The sequence below is a fragment of the Mus pahari genome, chromosome 10 (assembly GCF_900095145.1).
Source record: "Mus pahari chromosome 10, PAHARI_EIJ_v1.1, whole genome shotgun sequence".
In the NCBI taxonomy this organism is placed as follows: Eukaryota; Metazoa; Chordata; class Mammalia; order Rodentia; family Muridae; genus Mus; species Mus pahari.
In genome coordinates, this window is record NC_034599.1 from 91684395 (window position 1) to 91706517 (window position 22123).

Consider the following 22123-nt stretch of genomic DNA (forward strand, 5'->3'; position numbering starts at 1 on the left):
TATTGTGCCACTTGAACCTCCTCCAAAGCCATCGTGGTAGAGGGTTGTTTCCGCTGATTACAGGGAAGGAAACTGAGACCTGAGCAGGTAAAGTTGCTTGCTTAGGGTCACTTTATGGAGGTGCATTGTACCCTAAGTTTCCCGGAAGAAACGCAAAGGGCACAGGGTCTACTGCCTGAGTGGGGAGGTATCTTTTCCCTGGTTACTTAGTGGGGCTGCCTGTGTGCCCACACACTGATTAATGGCAAAGGTGCGGCCCTTCCTATGAGCCTAGGAGCATCATGTATGTGGGCTAGGGATAGAAACAGGGTCCAGAGCTAGCTCTCCACCCAGGAGTTGATTTATCACTGTGGCTAGGAGGAGGAGGGAGCTTAAATGTTTAGCATTCACAAGCCTTGACATCACCCTTGATTCCCCCCCACACACACAAACACACACTCCAACTCACTCCATTAGGATTGACAGGCCATGGTGAACTTGATCTTCAAGAGACTTCCCGAAAGCTCCTTGTGAGGGCTGGGCAGTTATAAAGGGTTATGGGAGGCTGAGAAACTACTCTGCATTAGCGAGGCAAATTAAGGTTCTAAATTACACAAAGACCTCCGGGAGTAGGTCCTGACTCTCCAAGGATTTGGTTGCAGTTTCTTAGTATGAATGAATATACTCACCAGAAAGCCCTAATTGTATTTTCTTTCTAAAATAGCCCTCATTTTCCCCTCCCCCAAACTGTCAGCTTCAGGATTCCATCCCCCCCCCCCCCAACCTTTATCCTCACCAAGGCAGAGCTGGAGAATCGAGGTGTAAATGTGTCAGAAGAGAGAAGCAGGGGCGCAGGAAGAGAGTAAATCCTCATCTAACACGGCAGGAAGTCAATAGATAAATCAAGAAATCGCTATGTAAGCTCTTTTTCTTTCTTTTTTTCATTTTTTTTTCTTTTTTCTTTGCGACAAAAAGTGACCATCCAAGGAAGGGACTGATGAAAAAGAGCTGTAGGTAGAGAAGAACGGGGGGGGGGGGGCTTGTTTCTTTCATTGGAAGTAGCTATTTTATACTTTAAGAACTGTTCATACATTGCTTGATATATTTTTAATTCAGGCTTTTAAAAACTAGAGTGAAAGTTAGATGAAAGAAACAAACAGAATACAAAACTGAGAAAAAATAAAAAATAAAAACAAGCACAGAGCAGAAAGACCACAGATTACAATCAACTGAGGACCTGAAGATCCGGGAGGGGGGGGGAACGAGGCGCGGTCTTAGGTCGCTGAGGGGGCGGGGCAAAGCTCCGCTCGGACTCCCTGGAGCTCCTCCCACATCGGGAAGCTGGGAGCACAAGGTCAAGTTCACTCGGGGCTCCGCCCCCAGCCTGGGTCAAGGCTAGTCTTGGGGCGATCTGCCCGGTGACCCACCCTGGTCGAGCAGGAGATCCGCCCTCCCTCTTGGCCCCGAGCGGAGCCCCGCGACGCGCAGGTAAGCACAGCCAGCGGCCTAGGCTGCCTGTTTCTGCCCGCGTGGGTGTCCACGAAGCCTTGAGTCCCCGCGTACCTACCAGGCCCACGTGACTCTCGGCGGCGGCGGCGACTCGGGCGCGCGCGCGCACGCGAGCGTCAGATGGCTGCGGAAGGCAGAACCGTGCTAGCCCCACCGTCAGGTTTCTGACGGATAGGCTCGAGCGGATACGGGTTCGGATCCCCCCCTGCAGCACGTTTACAGTCAGTTAAAAGTAAGTGTGTGACAATTACAGCGTATTGTCCAGTGTTCTCTTTCCATTGGTCTGAGTGGGGTTCCAGCGATTGTCCCCGCGGAGCACAGACTAGTGAGGAGACCTCTAGCAAAGGCAAACCACACACATTAAAGTATGACCATTCAAATTAGTAGGAGTTGTGGAGATAATTTTTAAGATAAGTAAATAAAAGTGCAGGGTGCTGGAGAAGTTTTATCATGTTTCCCGTCAGCAAAACCTGCTGGAGCTTAAGCTACCCTGTGAATGAAGGTTCCAGAGGAAAAGTAAGGCTTGGGAAGGAGGTTCAGTTAGGATTTCCTGCAGAGAGCCAGTGCCTATGAGTTCCTGTCCTGGTTAGTTTCCGTCAACAAGTGAGACATCTGGAAAGAGGGAACTTGGAGTTTTTAAATGCCCCCGTCAAACTAACCTGACCAAGAGGGTGTGGGGACGTTTCCTTGATTATTGATGTATGTAGGAAGGCTCAGCCCACAGTGGGCGGTTCCACCACACCCTTTCCCACATCCCCCACCCCAGTGGTGGTCCTTAATTGTAATAGACTGAGCAAGCCTTGGAGAACAAGCCAGGAAGCAGCGGTCCTTCGTGGCCTCTGCTTCAGCTCCTGCCTGGATTTCTATCATTAATGGACTGTGAGGTTGGGAGCGCAAGGCAAATAAAGGCTTCCCGCCCGAGTTGCTTTAGGTCAGGGCATTTGCCTAGGCAGTTTCTTAAGCCACTGTTCTAAGATGGGACTGTTTGTACTACCCGGGAAATGGGTTTGTGGGAAGCAGCTGCCAGAGCTGCTCAGACAGCAGCAGGCACAGCAAGGGTGAAGGTATCTTTGTTCCTCAAAACTGAGCTTGAGGTGTCTGTCTCAGAGTAAGCTTGCCTCCCCTTTCTTAGTGCATTCCCCGCTGATGGATGAGTAGACTCACAATACAACCTGTGCTCTAAGTTGAGAGCTGGTTCAACCATATTTTGGAAACACTTGGCTCATGCCTTTCCCTTGACACTAAGGGTTAGGAGAAGCCATGTACAAGACGTGCTGTCCGGGAGCCTGTGCTAGGTTGGCCGCTTACCATGCTGACCCTGAGTCTAGTGAGGGAAGCTGCCTCGTTTCCATTTAGATCAGTGGTTCTCAGCCTTCCTAACGCTGCAATCCTTTAATACAGTTCCTCATGTTGTGACCTCCGGTCATAAAGTTATTTCATTGCCACTTCTGAACTGTAATTCTGCTACTGTTATGAATTATAGTTTAAATATTTGATAGGCAGGATATCCACGTGATCCCCTAAAGGGGTTGCGACCCACAGGTTGAGAACTGCTGGTCTAGGTACAGCATGCTCCACCTGATCCCGCCAGCCCCAAGAGCTTCTACTCTTTCACGGGCAGCTCTCTCTCTTGAGGAGCATCTCTGCTGGCCCCTCAGAACTTGAGACCAGCACAGATCTGAGAGAGTGGCTTCAGGAAACACCTGTCAGCTGCTTGGCATTTACCTATGTGTGTATTTATAATATTTCTTTTATATTTTTAAGGTTGTAATATTATTACATCATCTCCCCCCTTTTCTCCCTTCAAACCCTCCTGTATATCCGTCCTTGTTCTCTCAAATTCATGCCTCTTTCTTTATTATTAATACATATATGTGTATTATATATGTATATATTGTATAGTGTATATATATTTATCATATATACACATTTTATATATATGTGATAAAATGTGTTAACAACAATTAATGAAAAAAGACACTTGGTGTATTTTACACCTTGAATGAGCCTGATGTCTTCTGTGGTCTTGTCCACACTACTGATGTAGATTTGGGATTTGCTCTAAGAGAAGAGGATGGGAACCAGAGATGGGGAAACACACATTGCTGGATTGTGGTCAGAGGAGGATTGTTAATAGGATGTTGGAAGGGATGGAGAAAGAGCATCCATGGTGCAGCCCCTTTGTTCCCCCCTCACAAGCTGTGGCAGTGTGCTGGCCAAGACGGGAAGAGAGGCTTCAATGTGGTGGGCATAGACCTGCAACTTTCCAGCTCTGTAACTGCTCGGAAGAGGTCGCTATCCTCAGAGTCGTGAGGGTTGTGTGAGCTTAGTAGGTTCTTGGCATATGGTTCTGCTCCAGAGGAATACTAATTCTCCTACCTTTTCCTTTTCCAACTCTACTAAAACAAGAAAAATAGTGCCTGCTCTAGAGGCCATTGGGCTCTCAGGACCCGGAACACTTGGAGACGTAGCCACCATGTAGGGAGTTACCATGGTACTGGTAATGCCCGTTCCCTATCTCAGCAGACACTGATGGAGTGGAGAGGGCGGGTGGGGTGGTAAGGAGCTGGGCAGGGTGATTAGTCGGGGGTGAGTTATCTATGGCCAGGGTTTCCTCCCAAAGGCACCAGCGTCCAAGTGAGAGGCGTGTTCTGCATGATAGTGAACCTCTGCACAGTCATGCTGTCAAAAGGCCCAAGGATCTGAGAAGACAGGGGCCAGAAATAACACAGAAGAAGAAAAACGTGGAGAAACTAGTCAAAAAGTCTAAAGTTGCCTTCTTGGCTTGTCTTTAATTCATGACTGGCTGAGTCCTCCTCCGGGAGCTACTGTTGCCCTAACTGACCTCTGTTATCTTTATGAATACACTAGTGTGCTTAGGACAATTGCCTGACACTGGTCTCTTTCACCAAGTAGCCTGGGAGCTGAGGGGCATTGTAACCCCTGCACTGGGCAGCTGTGCTCAAAATATACAGACTGATTAATACATGAGCAAGTGAAAATAAACCCCAAAACATTTTGAAGTATGTTCATACGTGTGCATGTGTGTGTGTGTGTGTGTGTGTGTGTGTGTGTGTGTTTTAAGTAGGAGTAAGAAAGCAGGGGAAAACAGCTAGCATGCTTAAGCATTGGCAGAGGACTAAACACTTTCATACAGAAGGCAGCCTGATGGATAGATAGATAACCCCATGGCTTTCCAATCATATAACACAGCCTATGACCGAAGTCTTAGCATGCGCAAAATGGCAAATCATACCCAGCTCATCGTAAGCAAGATAAGTACACAGCTGGGGTGTGGGAAAGTCCTCAGTCAGTAGTAGCTCTTGGAACTGTATTATGTGTATGAATCCTCCCCCAGATCCCCACCACCACAAGGAAAATGAAGGTCACAGGTGCGTGACCTCAGTTCCGAATCAACCCTTCCTTGTAGCACATGCACTCCAGACTACGAGGGCTATCAGTCTCATGTGTATTTCTCTTATTACTTAAAACACTTGACTATGGGATGGTTTTTCTTTTCTCTTTTTGAAATTATAATTATATCATCTTTCCCTTCCCTAAGCCCTCCCGTACGTCCCTCCTTGCTCTTTTTCAAATTCATGGCCTCTTCTTTCAATAATTGCTGTTACATGGATATATGTATATACATATATATTCCTAAATATAACCTGCTCAGTCTGTATAATGTTCCCCGTAAAGGAAAAATAAAACCTGAAAAATCATAATTTATGTGCCTTTTGAGTGCAGGTGTTTTATCATCTAGATAAATCTTCCATGCATCTATGTTAAACCACTTCAGGCTGTCAGAGCTCTTAAATAAAGTGGCTTGTCCTGACCAGTGTCTGTCTGTGCTCGTTTATCATCGCTCCCTAGTAAAGACGGACAGATCCCATTTCACAGGGCAGGCCTCAGGCCGGCAGCTCCCACCCCTTGTGTTAGCCATGCAAACCCTGTGTGGGATGGCGTTTAACTAGCTACCAAGACTGCACCTTCCCTCATATATGGGTGCCTTTCTGTTTTCTCTTTGGTGCTGGGGATTAAATTCACGACCTCATGTGCTTTTCTGCTGAGCTGCATCCCCAGCTTCAGACCAGGCAGGCATTCCATGGCCAGTGTGGATGTGGGAACACACTGTGAGGAAACCTGAGGCGATGGGTTTGAGGGGAAGTGTGCCTGGCTTGAGCATACTTGTCTGGTCTTACCATCCAGGGATACCATCTCTATGCTTGGCCTCTTGCCCAGGGGAGCCCACTTTTCTTGCTCCCTGCCTCTGGCCACAGCTACCCCTGAAATCTTGATTCATGGGTAGCTGTAGAGGCATAGCTGTGGCAAATGAGCCCTTCTTCATAGTGGCAGGGCCAAATGTTCCTGGGTCACAGTCCTGCACCTGGCCCTTTACCCCCCCACCCCCCATCCTTTCCTTACACAGATACCTCAGCCAGTGTCCTAAGGATTTGACTGGGGACTCAGAAATGGTAGCCTTGACCCTTATGAAGCCCGTCCACTGGAGGCAGGGTTAGTAAAGACAGATGTGAGCTCATGAGCAGACACACATCTCGAATCACCACAGAGACTTTCTGCTGGGCAGGAGAGGCCAGCGGTTCCAGACTGCATGTGAGAGTGGGCCTGCAAACATGGTTGGCTGGAGGCTTATACTCACATAGTCACATCTTTGAAGACTACCGAAGATAACCCCATGGCTTTCCAATCATATAACACAGCCTATGAGCAAATTCTGGTGAGCAGTGATTTGTGAACTTACCAAGTATGTGCACTCTCCAGTAGAAGAGAGGGCCTCATGTTCACTGCTAGTGTTGATGTAGTACCTGCTTGCCTGTTGTCCCCTCATGAACCACAGGTGTCATTACTGCCCATCTCAGGCCGAGTCAAAGCAGCAAGTGGTCACTAACTCATCTAAGGGTGTGTCTGGTGAGGTGGGTGGGCCCTCTTCCTTCTGAGGGACAGAGTGTCTGGGGGGCTCATTTGCGCCTGTGCCTAGGCCTACCAGGCTAAAGGCCACGGAGTAGTTAGCATACGGTACCCAGTGGCCTGTCATCTTAGACGAAGGAAGGGCAACAAGACCTGCTGCTGACCCCTACGGTGAGCCTTGTTTGTACCTGTGTGAGCTGGCTAAGCTGGTGATGTCAGGGTAAGCCTGGCCTTCCTAAAGCAGTCACTTGTGAGGGACACCATGCCTGCCTTCAACTGGTAAGGCATGACTGGAATACCTATGGAAAACATTATCTTCTGTGGCTGAATGTTATTAGGCTAACATAATTAGCTTAGCCAGGGATGTTGACAAGTGAAAACCTTATTTAGAGAGCTGAGCTGCCCATTTACCCAGAGCAAAGAGGCACAGGAGGCCCCTGACTCCTCCTGGTAGGGAGTGTTTAACTGTCACACAGGGCAGTGAGGAAGGGCTGGATTCCCAGGGCACAGCTTTAATAGGATTGTAATTGTGTGGCTCATGGCCATGGAGCAAAGAAATGTTCTGGCAATCTCCCATCCATAAAGGCTGACACACAGGAGGTATTTATGCCTCCTGAAACCTCATGTTAAGTGCTAGATATTTATGAAAGGGGTGCCGAGGAGGAAATGTGTCCATCAGTCAACCTGGAACTCTTTAGAGCTACTAAGATGCTTTTAAATTAGAGCCAGTCTTCCCCCCTGCCTTCCACCTCTATCAGCTCCCCAACCCACCCCAACACACACACACACACACACACACACACACACACACGCACACCCTGTTCTTATAAAACCAAAGTGCCAACACAGGGCCAAGCTCAAGGAGGGTGGGACTTCTTGCAATAGAGAGTTTGTGTGCTTGAGACAGTCCTTGAGGCACTGATCTCGGTGCCCTGGAGATGGCAGGATGGGGGACGAGGCTGACAAAGAGTTCAGCCTCATTGTGTTGTGCCACAGCCATCGGCACTCAGCCATCGGCCCTTCTCCATTGGCCAGGGAGTCTGCTCCTGATGATGCAGGAGGAGATGGTGAGAACAAGCTATGCAAACAGCCTTAATGTGAGCTAAGTGAAGGGCAGGTAGGAGAGAGTATCACTGGTGTAAGAAACAGGCCACTGACTGAGAGAAGGCTGTGGAAGGCTGCAAGGTTGATGAGCAGGTGCCCTTTAGGACCCAGTACCTGGTACATGAACTAGAAAGGAGTCTAGATAGAAATTGTATTGACTTCTCAGTGTTGATTTTAAAGATTAGAGGTAGGTGTTTGTCACAAGAAGCCTAAACTTAGTAGCCAAGCCTGCTTAACTTCTAATTCCCCATCTGGCCTCTTTTATGAAACTATTATTGACCATTTTTTTTTTTCTCTTACTGCTTTTTTTGTGTGGGGGAGAAAAAGATGCTACTGTCTGCTCCCCACTACATATATGCTTTGTAAAGAATTGGAAGAGCTGTAGATGATAGAAGGAGAGGGGCTGCTGCCCCTTTCAGCCGTCACTGGCGTGTGACTCCGTCCCAGCTTCTGGGGTTCTGCCTTAAGACAACGATCTGAGAAGTGGAAAGAGCCGCAGTATGATGGCACTCGGCCCCTCCTCACTTGTGATAGTGAAAACTTGGCCATGACCTGAGCGAACAGCATAGTGAGCTGGTGGAATTACAGGAGACCACATTGATGGCGTGGTGTGAAGTACTGAAGCATGAAGCCCAACCCCAACTGCAGGGAGAGCAGAAACCCGTTAGACAGTCTGTGAGGACAGCGAGGACATCGTAGGGTAGCACGTGAGCAGAGGGACAGTGGAGGCTTCATTTTCATGACGTCACATTTCCTTATTGCTGTGTCATTTCTGTTAGTTACCTTTGCCCCCACTGTGACCACAGGATCTGACAAGAACGTCTCAAGGGAGGGAAGGTTTGACCGTGGCTTGCTATTTTGTGGGTCTCAGTCCGTCATTACAGGAAAGGTGGAGCCAAACAGCTCACAGGCAGAGGGAGCCATTGGGGTGACAACCAGTCGGAAAAGAGACCACCAGACTTCTTTCATGGTGGGCCAGTAAGGTGAGAGGAAGGGGAAGAAACCAGAGTCTGTGCAACCTTCAAATCTTGTTCCTTATAACCTACCTTTGCCAATTGCCAATTGGTTCCCACATCTTCAGGGTTCCACAGCCTCCTAAAGTACTGCTGCTGGCTGGAAATGAGTGGCGCCATAGAGAGGAGTGGCTGACCCTAGGCAAGACTGAAAGGCAACAGGGCATTCTTGAAATAGTGTGTACCCACATCCAGCATCCCGGGCATGTGGTTGCATCCTCTGAGCTCCAGCATGCTTACACAACCCTACCTGGGTGGCCTTGCTGTTTGAAACCCATATGGCCTCTCTCTTGCCCTGACTCCACCTGGTGCCTGCAACTTTCTTCAACAGGTGCCCTATATCCTTCGCATCTCTAAGATCCCATGGGTTTCTGTAGAAGCTTAGGCTTTCTCGTCAATCCCATTATCATGAGCTCCCCATAAAGAATCGACCCTTCTGTATATAACCTGCCCACTAGGCTTCCCTTGAGAAGCCAAGTGCCCACCTTACAAAACTAAGGCCATGTAGACAATGCCAGATTCTGACATCAGCTGATCCCCCTAAACCATGCAGTGGTCTCTGTGTCCATCAACTGTTGAATCAGGAAAATCACTTCCCTGGGCATCTCTGAGTGTGCAGGTGCTGTGGAGGATGCCTCTGACCAAAGGAAAGTCTTTGAAATTGCTGGAGGCTATGGTAGGTGAGGGAGATGCTATGCATTCCCAAGATATTCTCAGAACATGTTTCCATGGCTCCAGGAGAGGGGACAGCGTGCGTGGTCTCTTTAAGGGTGCCAGTCTTGTAAACACTTAGAACAGCATTGTCCATGTAAACACACCCTTTCTTAGGCAAACTGCCGGGCTTTCAAACTGATCCCAGTCTTCAGCAATAGTTATGCCAAAGCCTAAATGCTATCATACTTTGAAATTTCCCCTGCCAAATTAATCAATTTAATACTTTTTAAAAACCTTGCTAAAGGTTATTAGTTTGTGTGTGTGTGTGTGTTGGGGGGGGTGTTTTGCCTGGTTGTACATATGTGCAATATATGTGTGCCTAGTGCCTGTGGAGGTTGGAAGAGGGTGCCAGATCTTCTGGGGTCACGGTTACAGACAGTTGTGAGCTGCCATGCAGATGCTGGGACTCAAGCTTGGGTCCTCTGCAAGAGCAACAAGTGTTCTTAATCATTGAGCCAATTTTCCAGACCCCTGGTCTATAATGCTTTTAAACTCATCTTCACACAGATTTTCTGGACATGGGCAGAATATAGACAATTCACTTCTTCCCAATAGAGTCCATCATTCCATTCGAATGCTCATGGGCCTGGCCTTCACCAATTCACATTTCCATCAGTATTAGGGTTTTTTTGAGTTCCCATCAGAAGGACTCTGTCCCCTCTGATCACAGCATTCTAGGACATCGCTGCACTGTCCCTCCAAACTCTTCCAAATTCCTCCCATAAACCAACTCCAAAGGCCCACAACCCACAGTGTGTGACCCACAGGCTAGTGAGGTCTCAGCATGTTCACCGCCCTGCCAGGGCTCTGTACTAACTACTTTTTTTTATGTCATTTTAAACACTGTGTCTGACGGGAACAACTTTAGGGAGAAAGACCACTGTGACCATTCTCATGAGGAAGACTTGGTGGCACATGGTTCATGGTGAGTGGAGTGTATTAACGGGCTGCTCACATCAGGGTGGGCCAGGAAGCTGAGGGCCAGGAAGAAAGCAGAGATTGTGTATAACCCCCGGAGGCCCATCCCTGATGATTTCTTTCTTCCCACCAGGCCCTACCTCCTAAACATCACAGGCCTCCCTAAATAACGCCATCAGCTGGAAACTAGCATGCAAACCGTGAGCCTATAGAGGCCATTGCACATGAGGCCAGCAAATGGATATTCTTTCCTGCTGTTTGTACTCAGTTGTGGCCTTATCCTGAATCGAATCTTCCAATCAGCTATTATCATTTGCCTGAGCTAAGGTCTCACTCTGTAGCCATAGCTGGCCCGTAACTTACTATGTGTAACAGGCTAATCTTGAACTTGTGATGATCCTCCTGCCTCAGGCATTTGAATGCTGGGATTAGAAGTGCCTGGCCACCACATCCAGTTCAGTCAACTACTTCTGAAGCAGGCTTGACTTTCCACCTCAGTGTCAGTCATTCAAGGTCACATTCTGGGCCCTCTGAATGAATGGCCTATGGATATGTTTACCCCAGCCCTATAGACTTCGAGTTTGGGGGTATTGAGAAAGAAAAAAGGCTATCCAGATATCCTATCCTGCTATCCAGTGGCTGGGGAGGGGTTGATTAGGGTTGGGTTGATTTAGGTTTGTAACTTTTGAGAACATCATTGGTGATGTTTCAGTACCCTCTTTCCCAAGATGTGTGCAAGTGCACACAGACACGGGCACACCTAGACACACACACACACATACACACACACACACACACACACACACACACGAGCACAAGCATTCAGCAGCACTGGGCCACCCCTGTACAGTTCTGTCTTACTGTGCAGGTTTTGATGCCTCAGGAACTCAATACCGTGTTCTGCAAGCTTCCATGCATCCACATACGTCTGCTGCCTATTGCTGGCCAAAGTCCAGTGCACAGCCAGCCGTGTGCCCTGAGTGAAGTGTATTCAATCAGCCAGACAATAGGGAGTTACCATATGTCTTTATTTGAGATATGGATTTTAGTCTGAGTGGTTTATTGGGGAGAGAGTCCAGGAGGTACTAACAGGAAGCAAACGAGTGAGCCAAAGATGTGCGCTGCCAAACAGAAGCTCAACCTGGGCAACTAGAATTTAACCAGAGACTACAGATTATCTGTCCGAGAGTTGTCCTCCCAGGAGGGTTGGTGACTGAGCACACATACCAGTCCTGTTAGTCACCAGTTAAGCATCGCTTCTTAGGGATGAGTTAGTGGTTAGTTTCTAGGCACTAGGCAAAGCACCTGTACAAGGAGCTACATACAGATCCTGGTGGTTGGAAGTCAAGCTGGCTTGCCCCAAGATGGTAAAGCCTGAAACCAAGGACACGCCACAGGCCGTGTCTGCTATAATGTCTAACACCACAGGCATCACCTGGGTACGAGGCTGAAGGCGATTCAGTTCGTCATTCCACACTAAGTCACAGCCAGTCCCACCAGACTGAAGACTGCATTGAGCAGCAGCCAACACGAGATGTGTGAGAAGGCAATCCTAAGAATATGACCTTTCCCCAGTGTATAGGGCTGGAATCCCAGTATTGATTTAGGAGGAAGGATGCCAGGGTTATGCAGCTGTTCAGTTTGAGACCCACCACTTCCGAAGAAGGCCTGACTGTGTAATCAGATTCATCTGGTTCGTGGCAGTGTTTTCCCCCGTCTGTTGATTACTCCTGCTATTTCTCTAGTACATTCAGCTGCATTGGAAAGAAAAATTCACTGGGAGAAAACATTTAACCTCATTTGTATCAACTCACGGTTAAATCTCCCATGCCATGTTTTACTGCTTACTGGATTTACTACACTGGTGCTGATGCTGGAGTGTCAGGGAATCTCTGTAGTTACGGCTTCTGGTGCCCTGATAAATGATTTGTAGTCACTGCCTTCCTCCTGAAACACTCCATCTCCAATTAACGAGTTAGTCAGCTCTTTCTCGCAGAATGACTGTGTGCAATTGAGGTATGGGCCATGGTTGGCCTGACATTTTGACTTAATACACCAGGTAGTTGTGTGTCCCTAACCGTGCCATCGGTTTGATTTTGCTAAACAGAGGAGGAATACCAGCGGCAATTTGGGGCATAATAAAGACCCTAAGAACGCTACATATGCTTACCGTTATTGAGTCTACTGGAATACTTATGACCACAACAAAGGCCTCACTGAGTGACGTTAGTAGCTGAAGGTCACATGCTCTGGGTTACAGGTACTTTAGCATTTATATAGTAAGATTTCAAGATTCTGTTGTTTTAGAAAAATGAAGCCATTCCCCTTTAAATCGTGTTCTGGGGTGCACTCCACAGAGACCAAGATGACAAATACTCTATTCCATGCCCTGTTGCTATGCCCTGTGCACACACAGACAGCACTGACTGATGCTAGGGCCCAAACCCTGCTCTGCAGGGCCGCCAGCAGCCACTTAGTAAATCATAACTGGGCTCCCAGGCTCCAGCCTGTGGATGCTCCCTGCTCTACTCTGACCCCATACTGACTACTGGTTAAGATAGTTACTGCAGGACTGACTTGAAAACATATATGCAGTTAACATTATAGAGACTGAGCAGCTTGTATTTATGTGTATAGGAGTGTGTGTGTGTGTGTGTGTGTGTGTCAACAATTAATGCAAAAAGAGGCTCTGAATTTGAAAAAGGGCAAGGGGATTTATGGGAGGGTTTGGAGGAGGAAGGAGGAAGGGTCTGTGTGTGTGTTTGTATGTGGCTCTTTGTGTGTGTTTGGGTGTGGGTCTGTGTATGTGTATTTGTATGTGGGTCTGTGTGTGTGTATTTTTATGTGTGTCTGTGTGTGTATTTGTGTGTGGGTCTGTGTGTGTGTTTGTATGTGGGCCTGTGTGTATGTTGGTATGTGGACCTCTGTGTGTGTTTGTTTGTGGGTCTGTGTGTGTGTGTTTGTATGTGGGTCTGTGTGTGTGTGTTTTTATGTGTGTCTGTGTGTGTATTTGTGTGTGGGTCTGTGTGTGTGTTTGTATGTGGGCCTGTGTGTGTATGTTTGTATGTGGACCTGTGTGTGTGTGTTTGTATGTGGACCTGTGTGTGTGTGTGTATGTGTGTCTGTGTGTGTGTTTGCATGTGGGCCTGTGTGTGTGTTTGTAGGTCTCTGTGTGTGTTTGTATGTGGGCCTCTGTGTGTGTTTGTATGTAGGTCTGTGTGTGTGTTTGTATGTGGGTCTGTGTGTGTATATTTGTATTTTTCTTCTATAATGAACATTTTTATTTTCCTCCTTTGCTTCTTTTCTTGTTGTCTGAAAGATTAAGCAGGCAGCCTCAATATTATATGCTCTTGTCTCATACAGACTAGCATTGATGGGAGTGCATGGAGACACTGAATGTCCAGGTTCACGGTGACAGATATGCTGTAGGTCACTGGTGACCTTCATATTGTGGGTCTTACAGACATTCTCCCCTGTGTCTTCCAGCAACAGTTGATCCCTTAAGCCATGCACTGATGTTGAGCATCCTGTAACTATCCTGTAGTTGCAGATCCAGCATATCTGATGCCCTCTTCTGGCATGTGCAGGCACCTGTTTGTGCATACATGCACGCGCGTGCGCGCGCGCGCACACACGCACACACACACACAGAGAGAGAGAGAGAGACTTAAAAATAAAAACATATCTTCAAAGGAAGAGAAACATACAAACAAATACAATAAAAATGTTCTACCCTATCTCCTGATAGACTATCACTGTTATTTCTAAATTCTTTTGGAGTCCATGTTCTCATATATCACTTTGTAACTAAGCGCTTTGCTTTTTTTTCCCCCTCATCTAACAGTATATCTGAGATGGATTATCTTATCAGTATGCTGAGGATCTCTCTCCCCATCTCCCCCTTTCAATTACAGATGCACTCTATTCTATAATGAATAGCATTCTACCTTAGCTTATTTAATCAATTTCCTGTGGGTGGATTCTGCACTGCTTCTAGTCCTTTGTTACTGCAGACAACACTGCAGTGAACAACATATATGCCCTCTTCCCGGAGGGGGACATAAGTGAGGAAGCCCCTTAGACATGGGCATCATCTTCACAGCTCACCTTATGCCCACTGAGTTTGTGCATCTTGTGATTGTTAGTGACTTCTCCTACTGCGCTGGCATCAGGTACCAAGAGGAAGAGGCGTGCGGGAGACATGGTTGACTTTGGCTCACAGTCTGATGGAGCATAGTCCATTGGCCAAGAGGGGCAGAGGCGGGAGCAAGAAGTGGCCTGTCACTTTGCTTCCATGGACGGAAGCAGAGATGATTACTGTGACCAGTTCACTTCATCCCTTTCATTCATGTGGACTCCCGCCCACCAGTAGATCCTACCTCCTCACTTAAGCCTTCTGGAAACCCTGCTGTTGACATGCCCAGAGGTGTGCTTCCATAATGACTCTAAATCCACTCAGCGTGACAGTAAAAGCTAACCATTACGCGTGCGGTGCCTCCACTCATTGGCCATGGGCTCCCACAGGTCATGGAATATGTTTACCTTAGTCCCTGTCCATGCTGCCCACAAGGCAGGCCCAGGCAAGGAGGGGTGGGGGTAACTGGATGCAGGTGACCGGGTGACCATGCTGCCTGGCTTTATGTCAACTTGACAACAGTTAGAGTTACTGTAGAAGAGGGAACCTCAATTGAAAAAAAAAAAAATGCCACCAACAGGTCACCTCTGGGTAAGCCTGTGCTATATTTTCTTAATTGATGATTGATGTGGGAGGGCCCAGCTCACTGTGGGTGGTGTCACTCCTGGTCTGGTGGTCCCGAGTGCTATAAAAAGCAGGCTGAGCAAGCCAACAAGTGGCACTCCTTCCAGATTCCTGCCCTGCTTTCTTCTAAAATGGACTGTGGTGTGGACGTGTAATTGACGTAGACCCTGTATCACCAAGTTGCCTTTGGTCTTGGTGGTCTCTCTCAGCAACAGTAACCCTAACAAAGACAGGGACTCCAGCCTGTCCTCTAGTTGTGTTTTTCAGTGTCTCATAGTAACAGTTAACACTTTGGGCCTGGGCGGCACCTTCCTCTGTTTGTTCCTGAAACTGGTTGGTTCCCGAGCACAGGGTAAGCTCAAGCCCTAACTAAGATCAGTGCTGATACAGTCTCCTTTGTCAACCCAGATGCCTCTCTGGCAGCCTGTCTAGTACAAAATAGCACTGCACAGGGCTTTGTGGTGGCTGACAGTGGAAACGGAAGACCTAAAATATTGATGCATTGCTGTCCTCTAAAACCCCAGCAAAATGGAGGTTCTCTGCTTTTGAGGGAGCATTTTTAAATCATATGCTTGTGTTGTTTCTGTTAGGAAACGTATTCAGAAAGAACCATGCATTGTTTTTGTTAAGCGAGGGGAGCAGACTGGACTAACCAGAGGGAAGATTGACAGCTGTGCTCATTGCCTTCTAACACTCTCTGGGAAAGCGATGGACGGACAGCAGGAGTCTCTGTTGTCAGAAGTAAAACCTTCACTCAAGCTAGATGGAGCAGAAACAGGGACTCCATGATGACTCCTCCCCGAACCCCAGGCAAGACTGGCTCTAGGTGCTCAGAGGACACAGGACTCGTGCCCTCCCTGCCCTTTTCAGTTCCTGCAGAAGCTTCCTTCTCTACAGTTCAGCCTGTGGCAGCTCCTGGCTTCTTAATGAGCTTGTGTCCAGTGTCCATATCAAAAAGGAACTCTGATTTGTCCTCCTGGGCTCACGCATCTAGTCCTGGTCCAAGGGTTTGGGTTGTTTTGGTTTTTCTTTTCTTTTCTTTTCATGTCTTTTCTTTTGTTTCTGGTTTTGTTTTAGGTGTGGAGGTCACCAACCATTTTGATTTCTTGAAATTCAAGAATGACAAAGGGCTGGTGGCACAGCAGTTTGGAACAGAGGCGGGTGGCACTCCACACACACAGGAAGGCACATGTCCTGTGGTGTTTCAAAACCTGAATGCGGACTAGAAAGTACTGAATTGCAGACCTGGGTGGGGAGATGCAGGCCAGAAAAGGATTATTGTGTTAATTTTTCAGCTTGTACCTGTTAGAAAATTTGTATAATCAGAAGGTCTTTCTTAAAGCCCCTCATAAGGAAAGGAGCCTTTTCTACCTTGATCTGAGAACTCTCAACAAACAAACCTTCTTGGCCCTGATTGCTCTCTGCCTTGATTTTCAGTTTTCCTTTTGCTTGTGCCAAGAAACCTTAATCCTTCCTTCCCTCTAAACTGGGGTGGGGAAAAGCACAGAGTGCTTTACTTCCAGTGTGTTTGTGTAAACACGTGGTGGCTTGGAGGGGTAGAGGAGACAGAGAGGGGCCCTCAAGACTCCCAGTTTCTGGGACAAAAAGCCTTGGAAGTTCTAGCTGGAGAGAGAAGGGTAAGCCTGGGGTTGGGAGGGGTGTGGGGAGGGGGAATGATGCCCTCATCTGAGCCAGGTCAGATGGAAGGGCATACCGGGTGGTTCCTAGTCGTGCCCTGGACTTTGATGCAGCTGTGAATGGGAGGGAGACCCAGATACTCAGTGCTCTATGATACCTGCTAATGCCAGCAATGGATACCTGCTAATGCCAGTGATGCTTGCTGTCTCAATTAACCCCATCATGACAGTGTTCTGAAATAGGACCTTCTTTTTTTTTTGAAAAAGGCCTGGCCAGAGACTCCAAGAGTTCTGACAACATGCTCAAGGTCACACTGGAGTCACCAGCTACATATGTCTGGTTTGAGAGTTCCCTTTTAGATAAAACTGGTCACTTGTATGTGTTAGTGGGAGGAGACAAGTGTCCTATCTTACACTGCCAACTGCAGGATCTGTGAGCATGTGTTTAAGTGTAGCCTGTACCAGTGAGTGCCTGTCTCCCTTCCCTCAGTAGAGGCCCCTCCCATTTTCCTGCATCTGGGAATGATGGAACCTAGATAAGACAGGATGTGACATACTTTGTTTTTAAGGACTTTATGGAGATAAGTCATATCCAGTGTTCACTGGCAATCAATGACAACTGTATCTATATTTTTTTTATATAAGGCATACAGTAATATTTAACTCATGTTAGATAATACTGGAAAATTTTGTGAATTACTTATTTTGTTAGGTGCATTCATAATTTAAAGATAAAAGAAAATTTCCTTATTTTAGGAAGTATCTGTGGATTTGAAGTATTTAAACATAAAAAAAAAATCACAGTTTTTTTTAATGGCTTTAATATATTTCAGGAGCAAACAGTGAATTTAGCATGAAGTATGTCCATGGTTACCTGTTTGTGCCATTCATTATACGGTTTATTTTCTGTATGTTTGTAATTTTTCATAATAAAATGTTGTAAGGGCCATTCTCTGTCCCTTACAATATACCCAGTCCGAAGTAAACACAGCCCTGTAATCTAGGGGAAACACACAAATGAGTCCCTTTGCGATAGTGGAAGATGTACCCTGGGGGTCGGATGGTGGCTGGGAGCAGAGGTAGGACTTGGCCTGAGGGAGGAGGCTAGAGGGAGGTGAGACACCAGAGGGGCTCAATTCCAGGTCTCCCTGGTGCCCAGGTGAGTGGTGAGCAGTTTCTAGTCAGTCCTGAATCTTATAAAGAAAAAGCAGTCAGTGAGTGAATGGCAGATCAGTGTCCTTCCAGGAGGGGCGGCCCCTTGCTCCTTTACATCGACATTTATTCCTGTGTTGCTTGGTGGTATCAGAAAAGAATTACCATCGTAGTTTGTCAGACATCTCAGGGTGTGCACTGTTTTTAACAGGCCTTGCGTTTTGTCATCTCTGATTCTCTCGTACTTTCTGTTTTGGAAGGGGAGAGATCCTGCGATCTCATCGGTTTTACATGAAAGTTCATTTTTCAGACATAGCCCTGGAAGCGATAATCAGATTTTCCCATCTCTCAGTAGCTTCTTCTTATTTGTGTTTTCCCTTATCAAAATAGCCAGCGGGAAGAGGCACAGCCCTGCGAGTGTTCCGCTTTTGTTATCTTCTCTAACTGTAAGCTAACAACACTGCCAAGGTCTCTACCAAATAAATCAAAGACCTGTGTTGGGCATCTTTGACTAGAGAGATCTTTGCTCCCTCCCAAGCATTGGATTAGCTCTCTGCATTCCCCATTAGCCTTCAGTGAAATTCCTTTCTTTACTTCTAAGTCGTTGGCATAGGAATACATACCAGGCAACCTTGGTGGGGACTCCTTGAGTTCTTGGGGAGATGAATCGTTCAGACACATACATCCACGGATGCATCACACTTTTTTTGAGCTGGTAAGGGACTGTAAAATGAACCTGATACAGCTCTGTTAGTGGAAGAGACATTCACTTTTAACTGCATAGTCAATTCTCAATTAACAAGGGTAATGGGGTGGAAGGAGGTCACTGCTAATCAAAAAATCATGGTGAATATAAGATTATGGTCAACACTTGATTTCCTGCGGGCTGATGAACTGGTTGGCAGGTTAACTGTGGTTAAGACACAGTGGGCCTTAGGATGCCATCCCGTGGTAATTGACCAGCAGCTGCTCAGGTGACACCTGCCCATCTTCCCTATCCCAGAGAGAAGAAGGTTTCTCTTGGGGTAGGGTCAGGTGGAGCCCGAGCATCTTGGCTGGACTGTTCCTACGGCCATGGAGGTAACGGTTTGGGGTGTAAGAGATGGCAGTTAGGGCTTGCCTCAGCAACCACTTGAGCAGTGACTTGCAGTGACAACTGTCGGAATTACCAGGGGGCTTTGTGGAGCTCCGGACTGCTGGACCCCAGCCCTTATTCCTGACTGAGTGGACTTGGAACGGGACCTTGGGATTCACATTCCGAACAAGTGCCCGGCAGATGTTGATGCTGCTGGACTTCAGAAGCTGCTGCTTCCTTACATGTACAGTAGCATTCCTCGGGAGCTTTCAGTAGCTATTGTTAGCTGAATGCATTTGGTCAGAGATATGAAAGGCTCCTGATGCAGAACCCAGGCAGGGCCAGTGTTAGGACTCCCCTGGGTTTCTGTTGTGCAGCAGATGTTGACAGCCATTGCCTTGCAGGGTGCTGCCTACACTTCAGACATCCACACCTCAGGTCCACAGATCTGCACGTTAGACACTCGCACCACTCCTTGTGATTTTATTTTCCTTGTCACGGGTCATACATGGAAGATAACTGTCAGCACAAACAAGCTGCCTGCTGCCATGCCAGGTCCTCTCCACGCTCCTGGGAGTCTCTACTCTGGAGCTGTGCTTTTCAGTCTCCTTTCTCTCACAAAGGTGTGACAGACACCATTTGTGTTCCTTGTCCTGGAAGTGCTGTGCTGACAGACACCTACCTTGTCTGCCTCAGACCAGACAAGAATGACTGTTTCAGAATGGCCTCCGATGGGTCAAAACCTTCACTGTTTATTTAAAAGGGGAACTGCCTAGTAAGAACATAATATTGAATAGCCAAATAATGGGATGCCGTTATATAAAAAGCAAACTGTGGATTCAAACCATCATGTGGATCGTGCCAAGTGAAAGCAGACAAATGGGACAAGTCGTGTGTGCGATTCTGCTTCTCCTTAAGGTTCTAAAGGACAGATCCCTGATGGGAAAGCAGGAGCCATGGCTTCTGGGTGGGGACAGTGAGACTGAATGGGACAGACATGAGGTCTCTGGGGTAAAGGGATGCTTTGTATGCTAGTGGGAAGGGCTGGGCTGACATGGCTGTATTTGTCCACATTCACAGAACGGCGACATTCCACAGTATGTGAGAAAGGCAGGGGAGGGAGGGTAGCTGGGGATAGGATGTAGGCTGTAGGGCTGGGAGCACCGCTGTCAGCATCTAATGTTGTTACATGTCAGAGTAGTGAGCTGGATCAAAGGAGGGGCAGGAGGCAAATTTGTAATAAACTAAGAATTGTGCACTCTGGGACATGGGCAGGCAGGTGTTCTCTTGTTATGTCTTTGAACTTGGCTGTGTGTTTGAAAATCTTTTGTCATCTGGTTGGTGGAAATTGACACATACACTCAAAACAAGTCCTTCACCCACAGGCCTCCCAGTAAGTCATGCTAAGGATGGCTGTGCAGGTATTCGGAATATAGGGCAGGGTCATTCGTGAAGAGCTGCCGTATGGTGGGGGCAGGGCAACCCTGAGTCTGAGCTTCCTACTGCTGGGTTTCTTGTACAGGAAAATACCAAGGCATTTCCTTCTGTCACCTGTGCTGAGTCCTTGAGGGCCACCTGGAGACCCAACCCTGGAGAAGGAGCAGAGAAGAAGCCATGCCAGCTGTGAGCCACAAAACCTCGTCACAAGTGGGACAAGGCTCACAGTATCAGGGCATGTGTATACTCAGCTGGAGACGAGGAAGGTGGGAACGAATGATCCCGGCACAGTTGATACCATGGCATTGCCCAGGGACCACACTGAACCCTAGCAGCCACCATACCTTCAGCAAATCCAGGGCATCCACGGCATGCCTCCATGGCACACCACAGTACAACCACACCTCGTACCATAGCATTCTCATAACATACCTCTAGTACACCTACCACATGTCTGCCATATAGAGCCAAACTAGTTCCCTTGTGTTAGACTCTCTTACATCCCCACAGCTCTCTCATAACGTATCCTATTCGCTGTGCACAACATCATGTCCACAAAACCATATATCTCTATCGCCTGCCCTCACTCCGTACCATCTTCACACTTCCCACGGGGACACTCTAAGGGCCCATCCTTTGCCACAGCCCTCCATGTTGGACTCCCACAACAGCTTTCTACACTGCAGACTCCTGTGTGATACCTCTTGTGACTCATCCTTCCAACAGGCCCCAGTTCCCTTCCCAGGACACAACCCTGAGGGAAGCCTCAGATGTCCCTGTCTGTGCCCTTGGGGGAGGCTCATCCTGGGATCCAACTTCAGTAAGCACTTGCCTGCTTGTACCATTCTTCCTTTTGCAAAGCATGAGCTGCTCCTGAGGGAAGAATTTATGATTGATGTCTAAAGGACTGTTAGCGTGCTGATTACATCTGTTATTTCTGACAAAAACGAATGTGCCTATCATGAACAGCGAAGTGGTGGGGGCTGGGGTGGGCAGTCTGGGCTCTTCAGGGCTCCTATCACCTCCAGGGTAAGTGGTCCCTCAGGTCCACAGGAGCGCACATGCTCTGTAGGAATAAATCTTTGGACCAGGCCTCGGCCTCCGAGTTCCCATCAGAAACAAGAGGACCTGACAGGTTTTCTCTGTGTGGTGTTAGCACAGAGTGAAGATCGTACACAGAGCAGTGTAGGTCCAGACACAGAATATGAGTTAAAACCATAAAAGTACCTCTTTGATAACATACTGTTTAACTGTTGTTACTATCATCTTTTCTATAGCTATAGTTTGTCTTTGTAATCATAGGAGTAGCCTTTTCCTGAATCCCTAATAAAAGCGTACCCTGAGACCAGGGCCTGTATGAACTCTACTCATTACCATCTTTCAGGACCAAGCAGGTGCACACAGACCTTAGGGACCGGGATACTGTGTGCAGAGGCAACTTCCTTGTGAGCCAGCCATCCCAGGAATAGCCGCACTTAGCTTCGCAGAGCTGTACTTTCAAATCTTCAGAGCACATTCTCATTCCTGTCTACTCTCCAGTTAATGTCACATGCTAATTAACTGGGCCATTAAGATGCCGATAGGTCTGCAGCGCCCTGTGGTACGCTCTTTTCACTTTCAGCCATTGACCTGATCTCATTGCTTCCTACCCATTACCAAGGTTTGTCCTCAACCCCATCCCCAGCCAACCCCCTCCACACAATGGCCCTGCCCCAGACCTGCTGGGAAGAGGCCCAGAAACCAGTTAACAGGGTGGTTCCAATCACAGTATGACCAATCATTGGAGCGTGCATCTGAATTATAGATGCTGTCATCTTTAAAATATTCCCCGAGGGGCAGAAAACACATAAGCTGGAGTGCCCAGCAGTCAGGGTCGGGGGAGGGCTTGCTTGTCACC

The 22123-nt window shown here is 47.7% G+C and overlaps 1 protein-coding gene across 6 annotated transcripts in view; it reads left to right on the forward strand.

The window, feature by feature from the left end:
* The first annotated feature begins 1308 nt into the window (after positions 1–1308).
* Positions 1309–22123, forward strand: part of Nmnat3 (nicotinamide nucleotide adenylyltransferase 3) — a 121466-nt gene continuing 100651 nt past the window's right edge. For 2 of the 6 annotated variants that reach the window (XM_029543338.1, XM_021207715.2), the window contains exon 1: positions 1309–1720. The gene's annotated coding sequence lies outside the window, so the exon portion shown is untranslated. The remainder of the gene's footprint in view (positions 1721–22123) is intronic. The other 4 variants (XM_029543339.1, XM_029543340.1, XM_029543336.1 and 1 more) reach the window with 2 other exon arrangements.